General features: G+C 32.8%; 1 non-coding gene across 1 annotated transcript; it reads right to left on the bottom strand.

Moving 5' to 3' along the window:
* Positions 1–17,776: 17,776 nt before the first annotated feature.
* Positions 17,777–17,883, bottom strand: LOC128294778 (small nucleolar RNA R71). The gene has a single exon (XR_008285085.1). It is a non-coding gene; the product is annotated as a small nucleolar RNA R71 (small nucleolar RNA).
* Between the last annotated feature and the right edge of the window lie 285 nt (positions 17,884–18,168).

The raw sequence follows: 18,168 nt of genomic DNA, 5'->3' as shown, positions 1-18,168 counted from the left end.
ATAGGTGAAATAGAATATTTTTAAGTAAGGGGCATTTTGGTTATTTAGTAATTAAAATGAATTAAAAACAAAATTAAAAGCCAATTTTTGTCCATCTTCAAGCTATGGCCGAAACTTGCATGGATAAACCATGGCTAGGGTTTTTCAAGCTTCCAAGATCGATTGTAAGTCCGTTCTAGCCCCATTTTTAATGATTTTTTTTACGTTTTTACAATCCCTGTAACAAGATCTATCTATTTCTACCATTTATTTGAGCTAGGGTTGATGTTTAAAAATTTAACCATGTGCTACATGTGTGTATTTTGATGTTTAAGGGAGGAATATGAATGTTTTTTTGTGTGTTAAATGACTTTTGCTAAGTAGTTTTCGGTGAAAACGCTAAAAAGGACTAATTTGTAAAAGTTATAAATTGTCATAAAAGTGTGATTTAGTGGAAAATTTGGGCTTCTATAGTTATGACAATGATTTGGCTAGGCTTAAAGAACAAAGAAATTGAGTGAAAATCATTTTACGAGCCTAGGGGCAAAAGTGTAAATATGTGGAACTTTAGGGGCAAAAATGTAATTTTTATATAGTATGATTTTTGGATCACATTGACTAATGTGACTAATAAATAGACTAAATGTGATATTATAGATCAAAGAAAATGAGGTTCAGACCTAGAATGGGGGAAAAACGAGAAATTAACGGTTAAGTTCTTTTTGCCATTTTGGTGTCGAGGTAAGTTTATATGAAAATAATGCAACATGTTATTATTATTATATGTTTAATGCTTAAATATTGCATGAAATGTATATGTATATATATATGTATTCGTCTTTATGAAATTGATTCATGATGTCTCAATGACGACTCGACAAAAGTTGGTGTCTTAGAAATCCTGGTTGAACCCTAGGAATAGCTAAGATACGGATATCACAACATGTGAGTATTGAGATCCCATATAAGACCATATATGGGATATGGCATCGGCATCAGTATGAGATCCCATGTAAGACCATATCTGGGATATGACATTGGCATCGATATGAGGTCCCGTATAAGACCATGTTTGGGGCATGGTATCGACACCGTTATGAGACTTCATGTAAGACCATGTCTGGGACATGGATTTGATATGATATTTTGTGTAAGACCATATCTGGGATATGGCATCAATACGAGATTATGTGTAAGACCATAGCTGGGCTATTGGCATCGATATGATATTACGTGTAAGACCATGACTGGGACATGGCATCGTTATGAGATTTTATGTAAGACCATAGCTGGGCTATTGGCTTTGATATGAGATTACATGTAAGACCATATCCAGGATATGGCATTGTACGACATATGCATGATTTCCGAGTATCCTTTAGTATTCCAAGTGGTTCAACGGGTAACCCAATGAGTATGTCAAAGATGAGAAAGAGTATGTAAGTATTACGAATTGGTATAGGTATGTACTTAAAGTTTACAAACATTAACTTCATGACATTGTGAGTTCATGATTTCTACGAGAATCTCTTTATGAAAACTTTGTGTATATTGGATATTTGGTAAGAATGTAAATGAGTAAGTCATACCTATGAGAATGATCTTGTGATTATAGGTCTATACTTATGATGTATAAAAATCTGGTAAATTTGATTGATGATCATGTGTGAGACTTTTAGGCCAAATTTAATCGAGACATGATATGTTTAAGTCTTTGTTGTTGATGTAAGGTTATATTGGCCAATGAATGGCATGTAAATATTTGATAATGGCTAGATATGTATATGCTTTGGTGTTATGTATGTTTAAATGAAAGTTAGTACAAAGAATTCATGAAAGAGTAAAATTAGCATTAAAATAGTTTTGGATAGCAGCAGCAGTTTAACTTTGAAAATCCATAAAAAATTGTAAAAATTAAGTTGGAGGTTGAATAAAATATTACATTAAAGCTTATTGATTCTAGTTTCACATAGAGGAAATGGTGTAAGCAAAAGAATTTCATATTATGAGATATTTGAATTTTTGTTAGATAGGGTCAGAGTGATTTTGGGCTCCCTATCTTAACTTTAGAAAATCATTAAAAATTGTATGAAAATAATTATTGGTTAGAATTGGTATGAATAAAATTATTAATGAGTCTATTTTCAATAGAAATAGACGGGAACATCATCCAAATCCTATACTAATAGATAATTAATTTTTAGTAAAGAAATGTCAAAGCTGTCAAATAGCAGAATAGGGGTAACTTTGAAGAATAAAATATACTTATTGACTAATCCATAAATTCTGAAAGTTTTATGGTAGAAATATATATGAGTCTACTTTCAAATTCTTTTAACAGATCTTAATTTAGAATTTTTAGCTCAAGATATTAATAATTTAGTTACTATGATGCGGTAAATAGCTTGACATGAACATAAGTAAAAAGTGCAATTATGATTGCTTTATCTTAAGATCACGATATGAGAATTAGTACAAGCATGTTAATAAATTGGTTATTATTTTCATACGGACTTACTAAGCTATATAGCTTACCCCCTCCTTTTCATTTCTTTAGTGTTGCCAGGTTAGCTCGGGGTTGGAGATCGTCGAAGGCAGCATCACACTATTAAATTATCAATTTTGGGGTATTGATGAACATTAAGTGTTTTCATGTGAGTGGCATGTATAGAGACTTAGTCCTTTGTGTTATGTGTTTAATGATTTGGCCAAATGTATTGGCTTATAATGATTCAAGTGTATATAGCCATGAGATGTGGCTTATATTGGTTATGGGTTTGTAAACCTATTTATCCATGTGCAATGTGCTAACACCTTGAAATGTGATCATGTTCTTATATGTACCTAAATCTTGTGTGATGTGGTTATACTTGTTTACTATAATTAAGTTGAAGTTAATTACTATGATGATAACTGTGGTATAAAAGTATAAGTGGTATTATAATAGACAAGGCCAAATGAGTATGAGAAACACAAGTATGATGACATGCAAATGTTATGTTTGCAACTTAATTGAGAATGTTTAATCTTTAATCAGATACCATGTTCTATGCCTTTAATGTTGTATAAGTGTGTGAGGGATTAAGGTTGACCAAGGCTTAGAAAATAGCCTAAGTGTTGGCCACACGAACAGAGACACGGCTGTGTGTCTCAGCCGTGTGGAAGACACGGCCTAGCACACGAGCGTGTGTCTTGGCCGTGTGACCTTGAAATATTGAGAGTTACACAGGCTGAGGACACAGGCGTGTTCAAGCCATATGGGCCTGTCTGATCACACGGCCTACCCACACGGGCGTGTGAATCTCCAAAACTAGAAAATTTTCTAAGTGTTGTAAAAAGTTCATAAGTTCTCGGTTTAGTCCCGAACCACCCCCGATGTATGTTTTGGGCCTCGTAAGCCCGATTTTGCATAGTTGTGTACGTTTAAGTCTGGTAATCCTCGTACCCTGTCCCAGCCTCAGACTCGGATAAGGGGTGTTACAATTAAAATTCATCAATACAACACAATTCAATTTCATATTGAATATTTCAATTTTTATTCAATATTTGCCTAAATTTCAATTTAGTCTCTAAACCAAGACTAATTTTTATTCTTCACAATTAATTCTATATTTCATACAATTTCCACTTTAAACTAAATTTAACTCTCTATTTTCACTTAAATTTCTAAATTTTAATTTTTCACAATTTAGTCCCTATTATTCAAAATTTACAATTGTTCTACAATTTAATTCTTTTTTATTTCTAACTTAAGAATCTATCAATTTAATCTCTAATACTAAAATTATTCAACATTAACAATCTTAAAAACTCAATAATTACTAAAATTTCAACAAGGATTCGGCAGTTGATACGTGATATTCGTGACAGGTTTTAAATATTTATAATGAATCGTTCTTGAAACTAACTATTATCACGATCAAGGCAAGTGTACCTATCAAACAATAGTATAGTTTTAGCAAGACCGGATTATCGAACCCAAAGGAACTAAAAGTACTAGTAATGACTGTCTTTTTATTATCTAGCCTAAGAATAATGGGGTTTGTTTTAACTAACTAATTAACTAAACTAAGAAATCATAGAAAATAAGATTGGGAAATTAATTTTTGAAAAAACTATTGAATCAAGACAATACCTAAGGAAAAATCCACCTAGACTTCACTTGTTATTTGACTCTGAATCGGACGATTTATTCATTTGACTTCATCCGTAGAAATCCCTAAGTTATATTATTATCCCTCTCGAGACTAACAACGTCTAATCCTAGGTTGAATAATTGAAATCTCTTTCTAATTAAATTCCTAGGGTTGCATTAACTCGATCTATGGATCCCCTTATTAGGTTTCACCCTAATCCGGCAAAATCTTGTCACCCTATCTCTAGGCGCGCAATCAACTCCGCTTAATTATGACAAATGTACTCTTAGACAAGGTCTATTCCTCTTCTGAATAAGAGCTTAACTTGAATCAATATCCTGGAATATCAAGACAAGAATTAAGACCACATAATTAAGAACAAGCCAAATATTTTTTCATACAATTCAGATAATAATAACAAGATCTATCTTAGGTTTCATTCCCCTTAGGTATTTAGGGGTTTTAGTTCATAACTAAAAAGGTAAACATCTTAGAAGAATAATGAATACAAAACATAAAGAAAAACCCAAAACTCCTGAAGGGAAATTAAGGGGAGATCTTCAATCTTGATGATGAATCCGGCTTCTGAGATGGATCAATCGGCTTTCCTTGAGCAGTTCCCTACTTCCTCCTGTGTTTCCCGCCTTTTCCTCCTCCTTTAGGGTGTATTTATAGGCTTTGGAATGCCTAAGAACCCTCAAAATTGGCCTTTTTCGAACTCATCTTAGGCTCGACAGGGACACGCTTGTGTGCGATTACTTCAGGCTGTGCTCAAGTCTGTTAAAAAGGCACGGGCATGTGGTCCACCCGTGTGAGTCGTGCTTCAATTCTGCCAAATTGACACGGCTGTGTAGTTTGCCCGTATGAGGAGGTCCAGACAATGTTGATTTCGTACGTTGACCTATTTTCTCTGTTTTTGGCCCGTTTTTTGTTCCTTTCACTCTCCTATGCTCACCTAAGTATAAAATATGAAATTAAGGCATTAGGAGCATCTAATTCACCAATTTTAAGGAAAAATCATCCATAAAATATGCTAAGTATGGGATAGAAATATGTATAAATTACGGTTTATCAGTAGTATTTAACACTGGGATTCCAAAAGCATAAAAATTATAAGAAAAAGGGATTAAATTGACTAACCAATTGAACTTGGAAACTTTGAAACCCCTAAGCCTTGCATTTCTTCTTTCTTTTCCTTTTTCTTTTTCTTTCTTTCTTTCTGTTTCGTTTGGCTTCTTTCTTTCTTTCTTTTATTACTTGTTTTATTATAATTATATAATGTATATACTAATACTTAAGATTTTATATTATAATACATATATTAAATTTACAAATATCTTACCTAATTTCGCCTCATTAAAGAGAAATGGCATTATTGTTTCTTTAGTCCCTTTAATTATTCTTTAATCTATATGCAATTTAGTACTTATACCTAATTACTTTTAATGCATGCAAATTCACTTAACCAAAACCTAATTAACTACACAACTAACTTTGTAAATATTTTTAATAAATATTTATGAGTCGGATTTACAAAAAGGGAGTCCTGAAAATACACTTTCTGACACCCCTGACTATCGGGTCGTTATAGATACTTTTCATTGCTTGTGGTAGGGTTGTGTTTGGTGGTTTGGCAGGTGTAAGTTGAGGAATGAGAAATAAATGAGTGAAGGTTTTCTAGGGAAAAAGGTTGAACATTTTGTCAACATGAATGGCATGGTAATTCTGCGAAAACCGAGTCAACACTTAACGCATACCAATTTCAGCCCAACTATACTTGTACCAGAAAAATATGCCTAAAAAAGAGAAGAATATAATCTTGGGCTATTGGTTTTTATCCTAGAAAAAAAGAATTTAAAAAGAAGATAATCTTGGGTTGTTGTAAAAATGAATTTTAAAAAAAGAAGATAAACATGGGTTGTTGGATTTACCTTAGGGAAAAACCTATAAAAAGCAAAAGGAGGAAACCCAAAGGGACGAACAATAGGGAAGAGCCTTAGGCAAAAATAGAGGGTAGCGGCTGAGTAGAGGCAGAAAGAAAAAGACAAAAGCTGTCCCTTTCAGCCATCACAGGACACTTTACTGTAAAGCTGTTTTATCGAATTCTTTCGTATTTTTTACTTTGTTCTTCCATGAATTGAATGATAAAAATGGTGTTAAATGTTATTTTGGTTTTGAATTTTATGTGCCAGCCCATGAGCTAAATCTCATTGGGTTGGGATTACATAATGACGCTTTTTCTTTCTTTAAAGGTTGAAGTATATATCTTATTCAATTTACTATTTCATTTAATTGTTTATATTTCTAACTTGTATGCGTGTAATCCCTAGACAAACAATTGTGCAACATGCCCATAAACTAATTTAATTCTGAAAATGTATGTTGGATTAGTTAGACTGAAATTGAATTATATGAGCAAGTACTCGACAGATACTTGCAGTAGACTATAGACATAGAGCAACATTCACATAGAAGGAAAACAATGCAGGGTACCGCATTAATGCCTATAGATACATGCAAAGTAACTTGAGGTTTTGGTTTTGAAAGAAGCAAACCATTTTTGAACCCTTCTGAGCAGTAAACTGAGTATGATTTTGCCGAAGCATTATTAGAAGTAAGGGTCGATTCTTAGTAATCCGAACCTTCCAAATCACTATCATATATCCTTTATTATTTGCCATAGTATCTTTGTCACATCATTATTAGTTATTTATTTACATAATATTCCTGTAGTAATTCTCATAATTGTCATTACATTTCTACTCTCGTTTTTCCATAGCATTTCCAAGTATTCATTAATTCCACATATTGCATACATCATTATTCCTTTTAATTTCCACTGCATACTTACCATAGCCTTACCATAGCATTAATCGCATTTTATTATAATAACTTGACAACTTTTGTGCCTCAATTCGATCCTTGTGGGAATGATACTCACTCATCACTTTATTACTTGATTCGATGTGTATACTTGCACAATTCGTATATCATATTCACACTAACACGACCATCAGTGCCTGTTCTTGCGTTGGTGTAAATGATGGACCCGCCTCGCAACTACTCCAGACCTTGGATTCCTAGGCGCCCATCGTAGCCTCTTCATATGACGTTGCCTACCTCTCACTATCCAAACGAAATGTGCTTGCCATCCAAATGAATTAGAGATTTTGTCATTACTAATTTCAATAAATACGAAATAAATTATAATAAAAACTTAATTTAAAAAAACCTTAATATAATATTAAAAAAAAAGTTGAGAGAGGAATAAAAAATGAGTGAGAATTATAAGGGAATTGAGAGAATAAAAGAGGTTTGAAAGAGATTTGAGAATCTGTGAGAGAGTTGAGTTGAGTTGAGATCGAAAAAGAAAAAGAAAAAAATTAGGGGTTCATATAGGGAAAAAAAAAGACATTGGGGGGGGTGGGAGGAAGGGGTTTACATGGCCTTTAAAATAGTCATTGGGAGTGGGGGGAGCCATTGGGATTTTCACCGTTGGGGTGCAAGGTAACCGTTATAGAAAACACAAACATTACCGCCAATCTAATGAAAACGTGATTAATTGGACGTATTTTTCTTTTCTTGACGTAATCCGATAAATTTTAAAAAAATGGCCTAATCTGATGAATTTTTTTAAAAAAATTGATATTTTTCTATATTTTAACTAGAAATTTAAGTGAGTTTTTAGACTTCCTAAAAATTTATATTAATTGATAAACAAATGAAAATACTAAAATTTTGAAAAAGAGAAGGAGAATGACGACAGAATAACGTGAGGGCAGCATCACGTGGGACCCAATTCAGTTTTGGCTTGGGGAAGTGGGTCCCAGTATTTGTCAATAATGGAAAGGCAATGGGTCCAATTGGCATCTCAAGACACTTTTCCTTGCTTTGTTTATTTATAATTTATTATTAAAATATTCCAAAGGTTCCAATGTGGTGGGGAACGTGTCAGAAGCTTGTTGGTTGAGGAGGAATGGGTTGGACGCGTGTAGAGAAGTGAGTGTGGGGATGTTAACTATTTTCTTGGCATTTTGGGAAAGCCTGAGTGTGGTTGGATGGGTAAATTAAGGACCTTGCATTTAGGTTTATTTGTCGTTTCATACATATATTATTTTATGTTTGAAGCCTGTGGTTACACAAATCCCACGTTTATTTTCATTAATTTTAATTAATAACCAAACCTATATCTACTGGTTAGCTTAATGTTTAAGCTTCCAACATCAAGTGATTGCCCACGAATAAAATAAACGTTTCGATGTAATCATAAAACAAATCACGGATTTTTTACTAAATAGGATAAAAAAATAAAAAATATTAAAATAATACAAAGCAAAAATTATGTACTAAAATGGTATATTTGGGGTGGTGCTGTTATAGTAGAGACGTGATCAATTCATGTCAAATAAAAAATTATTGTTGCCGCTTGTCAAATTGCGGCACTGAACTAAAATGTAATTATATAAAGTATTCAGGGACCTGTTATGTAATTGTTCTATTTAGAATGGCCGCTAAAAAAAAGGAAAGGGTGCCACCTGAAAGTGTGGCGGCACCAAACTTTAAATATGGATAATTGCCTTGTAAGCCCTCCATATTTATTATTTTCTTTTTATTCCCCTTCAACTCACTATATTGTTTTTAAATAAGCCTTTAACCTATTTTTGTAGTTAAATAAGCCCTTAACTTATAATTTTTACTCATAAAAGCCTTTCATTTTAATATTAAAGTAAATATATTTTACCCAAAGTAAAGCTATTTAAAAATATAAACTAATTCACATTTTATGTTGATATAAATAATTTATTAAATAAAAATGAAATTGTAAAATTTCTTGAGAGTGCTTATATACATGATATTCTTAACTACTTTTTCAAAAATTTTGATTACTTTTTAGATTTTATGTTGATGTTAAAGTGTATATAATTTTATTGCATCAACAAAAATAAGATAAAAGCTTGAAATTCAAAATATATTTACTTTAATATTAAAATAAAGGCCTTTTATGAGTAAAAATTATAAGTTAAGGGCTTATTTAACTACAAAAATAGGTTAAGGGCTTGTTTAAAAATAATATAGTGAGTTGAAGGGGAATAAAGAGAAAATAATAAATAAGGAGGACTTACAATGCAAGGCAATTAGCCATATTTAAAGTTTGGTGCCGCCACACTGTTAAGCGGCACCCTTTCCCTTTTTCTTCAGCAGCCATTCCAAATGGAAAAATTACATAACAGGTCCCTGAATACTTTATATCATTACATTTCAGTCCTGTGCCGCAATTTGACATGCGGCAACAATAATTTTTGATTTGACATGGGGTGGTCACGCCTCTACCATAGGCGGCACCACCCCAAGTATGTCATTTTGGTACATAATTTTTGCTTTGTATTATTTTGATATTTTTTTATTTTTTTGTCCTATTTTAGTAAAAAAACCCACAAATCACCTTAAATAACCTACCAGCAGCATTTGATGTGTCATTCTACGTCATCTTGTTCTTCCCATGTCATGTGATTTTACCTACCATGGCTTATGATTTTTAAAATGATTTGATAATTATATAGTAATTCAGAGACGAAGCCAGAACAAATTTTTAGGAGGCCGAATAAAATTTTAATTTTTATAGTCTATATATTTATAATTTTTAAAGGATTAAATCGAATTTTTATAATTTTAAGGGGGCCAAAGTATAATTTTACCTTTATTAATTTAAAATTTAAAAAAAAATTTAAAGATTTAAATATAAATTTTCCATTTTAGGAGGGTTAGGGCCACTTGCCAGTCCCTGTATCCGCCTCTGTAATAATTCCTTTTATCACTTCATTTTAAAGAGTTTTGGGTTTTTTATATTAAAAGAACAGTTTTTAGTTTTACTATGTAATTACTTTACAAAATTTAATTGCATATAATTTATTAAGGGTTTGCATATAATTTATTAAGGGTTACTCATATAAAAATTAAAATTTTAAAATGATTATATAAAAGTTTAACTTTTATAAAAATGTTCAAATAAAGATTTTTACGCATTTCAACTTAATTTGAGTAAAAGTTAGATGGATTTGAAAATATTTAAATACATAACAGTTTAATTAGATATTTCTTGAAAAAATATAATTTAAAACCTAATATACAAAATTTGAGAAGCTCTTATGCGAGCAATATTAAAAAGTTTCGTTCTCATTTAATCATTTTTATAAATGTTCAGCCTATAGCTATTTAAAAGGGTTGGGCCAATATGAGCATTTAGTTAAATTTAATCACCAATTTTAGTGAAATTATTAAAAGTAATATGCAAGAGATAAATCCTTCAAATATTTTATCTAAATCTACAGATTTTGAAAATAAATGCTTCTAACAAAATTTGAACCCAAAACATCTTATATATAAAATTAAGCTTTAACCGTTAATACTTACCTTAAATATAAACTTCTCCAAAATTGTACAGTTGTAGGGTTAATTTTTTTACCTCTACTATTATAATTAATTATATTTAACATGTAATGTGATGCAAGTTATACTATTTTAAATAATTTTTAATTTGTTGTTTCTAAAATGTACTTTGAAGGTGATGCTAATAAAACTTGGTCAATCATTTTTTTTCTCCTAATATTTGATATAGTTATTGGATAAATTTGTTAAGTCTAAACGAATTAAAGTAACTTTAAGGAAAAAAAGAAAAAAACTAATACAAAGGGACCTCGGCACCCATCCTAGAATTATACTTGATTAGTACATTTCTTGACGGCTAGGGGCACAAAATTCGGACGAAATTAAAAATCTAAAAACCTTGACAGTTGTGGATATTTATATACCAAAAAACGCACTTTGGAAAATTTGAAACTTATTTCAAAAATAATTTTTTTATAATATTTTTATGATGATCCAAGTTTTTGTTGAAATTTTTAAATATTTTTTAATAAAAACATTATAGTAAACTTACTTTAAATTATGCTTAAGCCCCCTAAGGGCATTCTAAATAATTGTTGAGCCCCCTAAGGGCATTCTAAATAATTGTTGATCTCTTTTTTTTTTTATTAATAATTATTCTTGTAAGTTTATTTGTCTCTTTATTGAATTGTTTCATCTATTGAAAATACTTGAGCAAGGGTATTTATACAACAAAGGATATTCTTACTATCAACAATAATAACAGCACTAACCCATTAACTATTAGTAACTAAATTGCAATAGAATTAACAAACAACATTTATCTTAACATTCCCCTAGTTTTCTAACTTTTGTTGAATTGATCTTCATTCGACAACACTCGCAATCCTTCTCTAAAATTAGAAAACTGTTTTGGTGTAATTGGTTTTGTAAGCACATCGGCCACTTGTCTTTTTGATGGAACAAAATTGACCTGTAGTATGCCAGCAAGAACTTTTTTATGCACAAAATGGTAATCAATTTCCACATGCTTCACCTTAGCATTATGAGTAGAGTTTGCAGCCATGGCTACTGTTGATGTGTTATCACACCATACAACTAGTGGTTGTTTAACAATCACACCAATCTCAGTTAGAAGTTGCTTTATCTGTAACAACTCAAACACACAGTTTGCTAGATTGCGATACTCTGCTTCTAATTAGGATTGGGACACAACAACTTTTTTCTTGGAGCACCATGCAATTGGATTGAGCCAAGATTAATGAAATAGCCTGCAATTGATCTTCTATCTTCAACAGTAGAGGCCCAATCAACATCAGAATTGCCAACTAGGTTAAACTGTCATTTTGTGAAATACAGATCATGATTCAGAGTACCATTCAAATACCTTAACACTCTCTTTACAGCCTTCTAGTGAGTATCACAAGGTGCATTCATGTATTGACCAAGCTTGTTGACATAGAATGTAATTTCTGGTCGTGTAATGCACACATACTGTAGTGTACCAATAATAATCTAATATTCATGAAATCAAAAAGTGGACTACCATCTACAATAGCCAACTTGGGAGTGCCTACCATCAAAGTAGGAGTAGCAGTGGCTGCAATCATGTCTTAATCACATCACCACAAGAGGTGCGATGGACCTCTATACCCAGAAAAAAATGAAGCTTACCCATGTCCTTGAGAGAGAACTTGTTGTGAAGCTGCTTGATGAACTAACTCATTTCTTCAAAAGAGCTACCTATTACAACTATATCGTCTACTTATACCATTATAAAAATTATTGAAACATCAGTTGTTCAAAAAACAACAATGGATCAGCTTTAGAGGCTTGAAAACCAAGTTGTTCCTTCAAATGTTACCTCAATGTACGAAACCAGGCTCGACGGGCTTATTTTAAACCATACAGTGCCTTGTTCAGTTTACACACAAGCTATTTCCATTTGCTTGTGCATTTTAAAACCTGGTAGCTGATCCATATAAATTTCCTCAGTCAAGGTGCCATTAAGGAAAGCATTGTTAACATCAACTTGCCTTATGATAACTCTTGAAAAGAGTTATATTTCAAGCCTCTAAAGTGAATTAATTATTCGTAATTAAGTAAATATGTCTGTATATTCAGGATATTTTTAGACATTGCATAACAAAGCTTGGATTGTACTATAAATGCTATTATTTGTTACTTTTATTATTGGGGAAGAAAGGTTTTGGTATTTGAATGGCACTTTGAATCATGGTTTGTATTTCACAACAAGAATGCCATAGCAATTCTAGGAAGATGACGCAACACTCAGTTTACGTCACTCTCAGCTAGCTGTACTTGTACTAGATAAACCACCCTGAAAATGAGGAAGCAAAAGGTGTGTGCTGAAAGGGAGGGACCTACCCTATAAATCAGAAAAGAGAAAAGAAAAGAGGGGAGGTTTTTTTTTTTTTTTTTGAGAGAGGAATTAGATAGCAGTTTTTTTCTCTACATTAGATTCGTGAAAAATCATAGAGAAAAAAGAGGAGAGGGTAGCAACTTACAAAGCAAAAAAGTCACAGGCGCAAGGAAGGGGAAGAGAAATCTGCCCTGGGTTTTGCATCAAATCTCATTATTAAATTGAAAGCTTGTGACAGCCCAAAATTGACCCTAGTCGAGAAGTGGTTTTGGGACCGCTAAACCGAGTCACCGAAATATTTGAATGTAATATTTATTGTCTAGAATATGTAATTATGAATGTGTGAAAATTTCAAGCTTCGATTTAGTCGACTGCATGTGAATTCAGTTAGTAGGACTTGTGTGACACTTTTGAAATGTGATAGGCTAATCTATAAGGATCTAATAATGCATGTAATCAAAAGGGAGGACTTGCATGTCAAATTTCCCCCCCTAATTAGTAGTGGCCGGCCATGCTATGAGTGGAAACATGTCACAAACATGTTATGTTAGTGAGGTATGTTAGGAAAAATAAAATAAGGAGTATGGGTAATAAAGAAATGGAAAAAAAAAAAGCATGTGTGTGAGTGTTTCCCCCCCCCATTGCCGTGAGTTGAAGAAAAGAGAAAAAAAAATTTGTTCATCCTTCTAAGGAAGAAGGAAGGAGTTCTTGCTTCATGTTTGGTTTGGAAGAGGATTAGGAAGAGGTTTGGCCATACTTGTATCTAGATTAAGGTATGTTTGAGGTTGTGCCATGAGATTCATGCATGTTTTTAGTTGCTAGCTTGAGTTCTAATTAGCCCATGGTTCAAATCTTTGCTATGTCATGGGGATGATATTCGGCCAAGGTGGATTTTGTGTTAATGCCATTGCATGCTAAATATGAAGCTTGTTAATGATACATGTGATGGTGGATTGATGACTCTTGGATTTTCTTTTTAGCATTTTGAGTGAGACATTAAGTTCTTTGTTTAACCATGACCAAAATTGAAATGGTATGGTGTTGTGATGTATTCGCCATGGTATATCCATAAGTATGATTTATGCTTATTGCATGGTAGGTAAGATTTGTGTTTTGGATTTATGTTCATGTTTAGTTATAATCAACTTTGAGATTTGGCTCTTGCACATATATATATATATATATGTTTGCACATGACGTATTGGTATGACATATACAATATCTCAAGGTATATACTTACATATGATGGTGTTTCGGTTATGGAGTACATGATGGATGCGTATTGAGTTATAATACGTAATGCATTAGTTAGTAAAAGGTATGCCATTTGTGTGTGGTATTGAGTATATAATTGGCCTCAACATAGACATGCATAATCGGCCACATGAATGAGTACATAGGTTGATGTGTTGTTCGGCCATAGGTAAGCATATTGAAGGCTTGATCTTGACTTAGAAAATTCGGCTAAGGAGAGTATTAACTAATGTGTTGAGTTTGATTCATGATTCCGTACATATGTGACTTTAATGTCTAATGAATATATGTGGGCTAAGTACCTTGAGTTCCTCTTTTCGATGCTCAAATGATTAAATCAATTTATTTGTTAAATTAAGCTCAAGAGCAAAGGGGAACTAAATCCGATAAAGGGAACTTAAATTATGATTCGGTTAGATTATGTCTTAAGTAAATCAAAATCATGCTCTTGTATGTGGCTATTGAGCTGAAATTGTAAATGTGATAAGTGTCTTGTGTTTGAGCTTTGGTAATGAAAATGAAATATGAATGTGTCATGATTTATTGATATATGTGCATGGTTACTCGAATGATATCCGGCTAAGTCCCAAGGCTTTTGTGCTAGCGACTACATCCGGACTAAGATCCGAAGGCATTTGTGCTAGCGACTATATCCGGCTAAGTCCCGAAGGCATTTATGCTAGTGACCATATCCGGCTAAGACCAAGGCCTTGTGCGAGTGGTTATATCCGGCTAAACCCCGAAGATGCTTGATTTGGGAATGAGCGATCTTGCTGTAAAAATTTAAATTAATACGCTCGTAAAATCCCAGCGATGAGGTATGTCTCGTGTGTGCTTGAATTAGTTGATCCCTCACAAATTTGTATTCGCTCAGTCGATAAATGAGCTACCGGCCTTTGGCTAAGTTGATCTTTTGTGTATGAACATAAGGGTTGGTAATGTGAAGTAAGTATGATATTGAGAATTTGTACATATGAAATTATCCGTTTAGCTATATGAATGCTATGCTTTTGTTGTGCTGGAATCCCTTGCTCAAAACTTACTAAGCATAAATTGCTTACTCCGTTTCTTTGTTTCTCTGTTTTATAGATTTTGGCTCGTCACCATCGGACTCGGATTTTTGGAAGTCAAGTCTCCCACACTATCAAAGCCCCCTTTTGGTACAATTTTGGTTGAACTTTGAAATGGTATGTATAGGACTACCCTCTTTGTTGTTGGTCATGTACCCATGGATTTTGTGTAAATTTGGATAGCCATGCGAAAATGGCTTATATACGTTTTTAGCATAGTACTATAATCATTTTGTATGTTGATCACTAAGAGGTATGGAAATGTTTGGAAACGATTAGCCATTGGAATGGTTAATCATGATTATACTTTGTGCTATGTATGCAAAAAGGGCTAATTGAATCATGGAAACTATGAAATAGGTAAAGTCTACCTTAAAGGCAGATGCTGACAGCAGCAGCGATGTGGATGTCAAAAATCACTAAAAATAGTACGAATGGAATTAAATAGTGAATAAATTATGTAAATTAACCTTGATGAATTTATTTTCATATGGAAGAAACGAAACGGTCATATGAGTTGTATGTTAAGAGATATTTAGGTTTTCGTGAAACAGGGCCAGAATAGTTTCTGGATTCCCTGTTCCGACTTTGGAAATTCATTATAAATTAACCAGAGATAATTAGGAGTCATGCCATATATTTATAGATTCCTCTTTGAGTCTAGTTCCTATAGAAACAAACGGAATCAGTATTGAAGCCCTGTACAGGGAGATATCCAAGTCGTAATGCACGAAGGTCAGTGTAGTCGATCCCTGTAACATGGCAGACTTTAACTAATAAACTGTACTAATTGGCCCAACCAAAAATTCTAGAAAAAAATTTGTAGATGCATATGTGAGTCTAGTTTCAGGGAAAAATCACAAAACTGATTTTCGAGTTGTGGAACTCAAGATATGATTTTTAAGGTGACAGTGACACAGTTAGCTAGCTGTCTGGAAATTTTTAAATGGACTGTGAAAATAAATATATTATGTCTGTTAGCACCTCGTGTTCGACTCCGGCCACGGTCTCGGGTACGGGGTGTTACAAAGCTGGAATAGTGAGAGCTTCCTGAAGTCTACCTTTATTTTCTGATTTGAACTTTGTGATTTGTGAACTTAAAAATTGATGTTGAATGGTTTTGTTTTGGATTTGAATGCCCAATCCATGAGCTAAATCTCATTGGGTTGGAATTATTTGGATGAATTTTTATTATCTTTAATTCCCATGGTATGATTTTGAGAAGATTATTGTTTTCATTCGATTTTTGGTTATTTTAAATGCATGTATGCAAGCTCTAGACATAGATGATTGTATGGTATGTTAGTAGATCTAATTTAGTTCTAAAAGGACTAAATAGATTGGATTATTAACGGTTGATACAGGCAAGTATTCAAAAGAATATTTGCAGCACTCTGGATATAGAAGTTGTGATCTGTACAAGGAAAAAAAGAGCAGTTTTGATATCATTCTTGAGTTTTGTAGACGTACAAAAAAACTCAAAATGGTAGCTTAAAGTATAGCTTTCGAAAGAAGCAGATTGCTATAGTGAATCCCTGAGCAGTAGAATGGTCAAGATTTTGCCATGGCATTATTATGGTCTAAGAATAAAGCCTGAGTTTATCATTCAACAATATAAATCCTCCCTACTTATTCTTTGGGAATTGCCACAGCATTTCAATTACCCTAGCATTTTTTTCATTCATAATTAATTTTATTAATCCATCCTTTAAATCTCTTCATCAATTTGTCATTTATTTCTTTTACATAGTTTAATTAGTAAATTTCATAAGTAATAGCATAACCAATTATTTTAATCAATTATGATCCCTATGGAGACGATACTTACTCATCAGTTTATTACTTGATTCAATGTGAATACTTGCACATTCACATTACACATCACATGCAGCAAGTTTTTGGCGCCGTTGTTGGGGATAGACAATATTGGTGAAATTTTTGTTGTGTTATTACCTCTTTAATTTTATTAGTTAGCTTAATTAGTTGTTTTGATTTTTTTTTTTTAGGATTTTTGTTGGTGCATGAGTAGAGATATTTTTGCAGTTGAAAAGTATTCTTTTGATCCAGAAATTGAGAGAACCTTGAGAAGAAGGAGAAAAAAATTACGAGAAATGGAAAGAATTAGAAATGATCAAGTTAGAGAAAAGCCATTACATCATGATGGAAGGGATGCTAATATTCCTCAAATAATAGATGACAGAGACAGACCCATCAGAGAACATGTAATGCCGATCTTGGATGATCTAAATCCAGGGATTGTTAGGCCGCATATTCAAGCTCAACATTTCGAGTTAAAGCCGATGATGTTTCAAATGCTACAAACTGTAGGGTAGTTTAGTGGATTGCCTACTGAGGATCCACAGTTGAACATAAGACTCTTTTTAGAAGTTAGTGATTCATTCAAGCAACAAAGTGTTCCTGAAGATGCCCTGAGGCCGAAGTTATTCCTTTATTTATTACGAGACCATGCCAGAGCATGGTTAAATGCATTATTGTTAGGTACAGTGGCATCTTGGGATGAACTTTGTCAGAGGTTTATACTAAGATATAATCCTTGAAACATGAGTGCCAAATTGAAGAATGATATTACGTCCTTTCGGCAATCTAAGGATGAAACATTATATGAAGCATGAGAGTGATTTAAAGAGTTAATTAGAAAATGCCCAATGCATGGTTTTTTAGCATTGGATGCAAATGGAAATGTTTTACAATGGATTGAATGCACATACGAGAATGGTGGTTGATGCATCTACCAATGGGACTTTGATTGATAAATCATATAATGAGGCATATGATATTCTAGGTAAGATAGTAAACGATGATTATCAATACCCCACTACAAAAGTAGAGACTGGCAGAAGAGTTGTGGGAGCAATGGAACTTGATGCAATTACTTCCCTAACAACTCAGGTATCATCTTTAATGAATATGATTAAAACACTAAAAAGACTAGTTGCAGCGT

Source organism: Gossypium arboreum, chromosome 6 (assembly GCF_025698485.1).
Source record: "Gossypium arboreum isolate Shixiya-1 chromosome 6, ASM2569848v2, whole genome shotgun sequence".
NCBI lineage: Eukaryota > Viridiplantae > Streptophyta > Magnoliopsida > Malvales > Malvaceae > Gossypium > Gossypium arboreum.
This window is presented reverse-complemented; position numbering and strand designations above follow the sequence as displayed.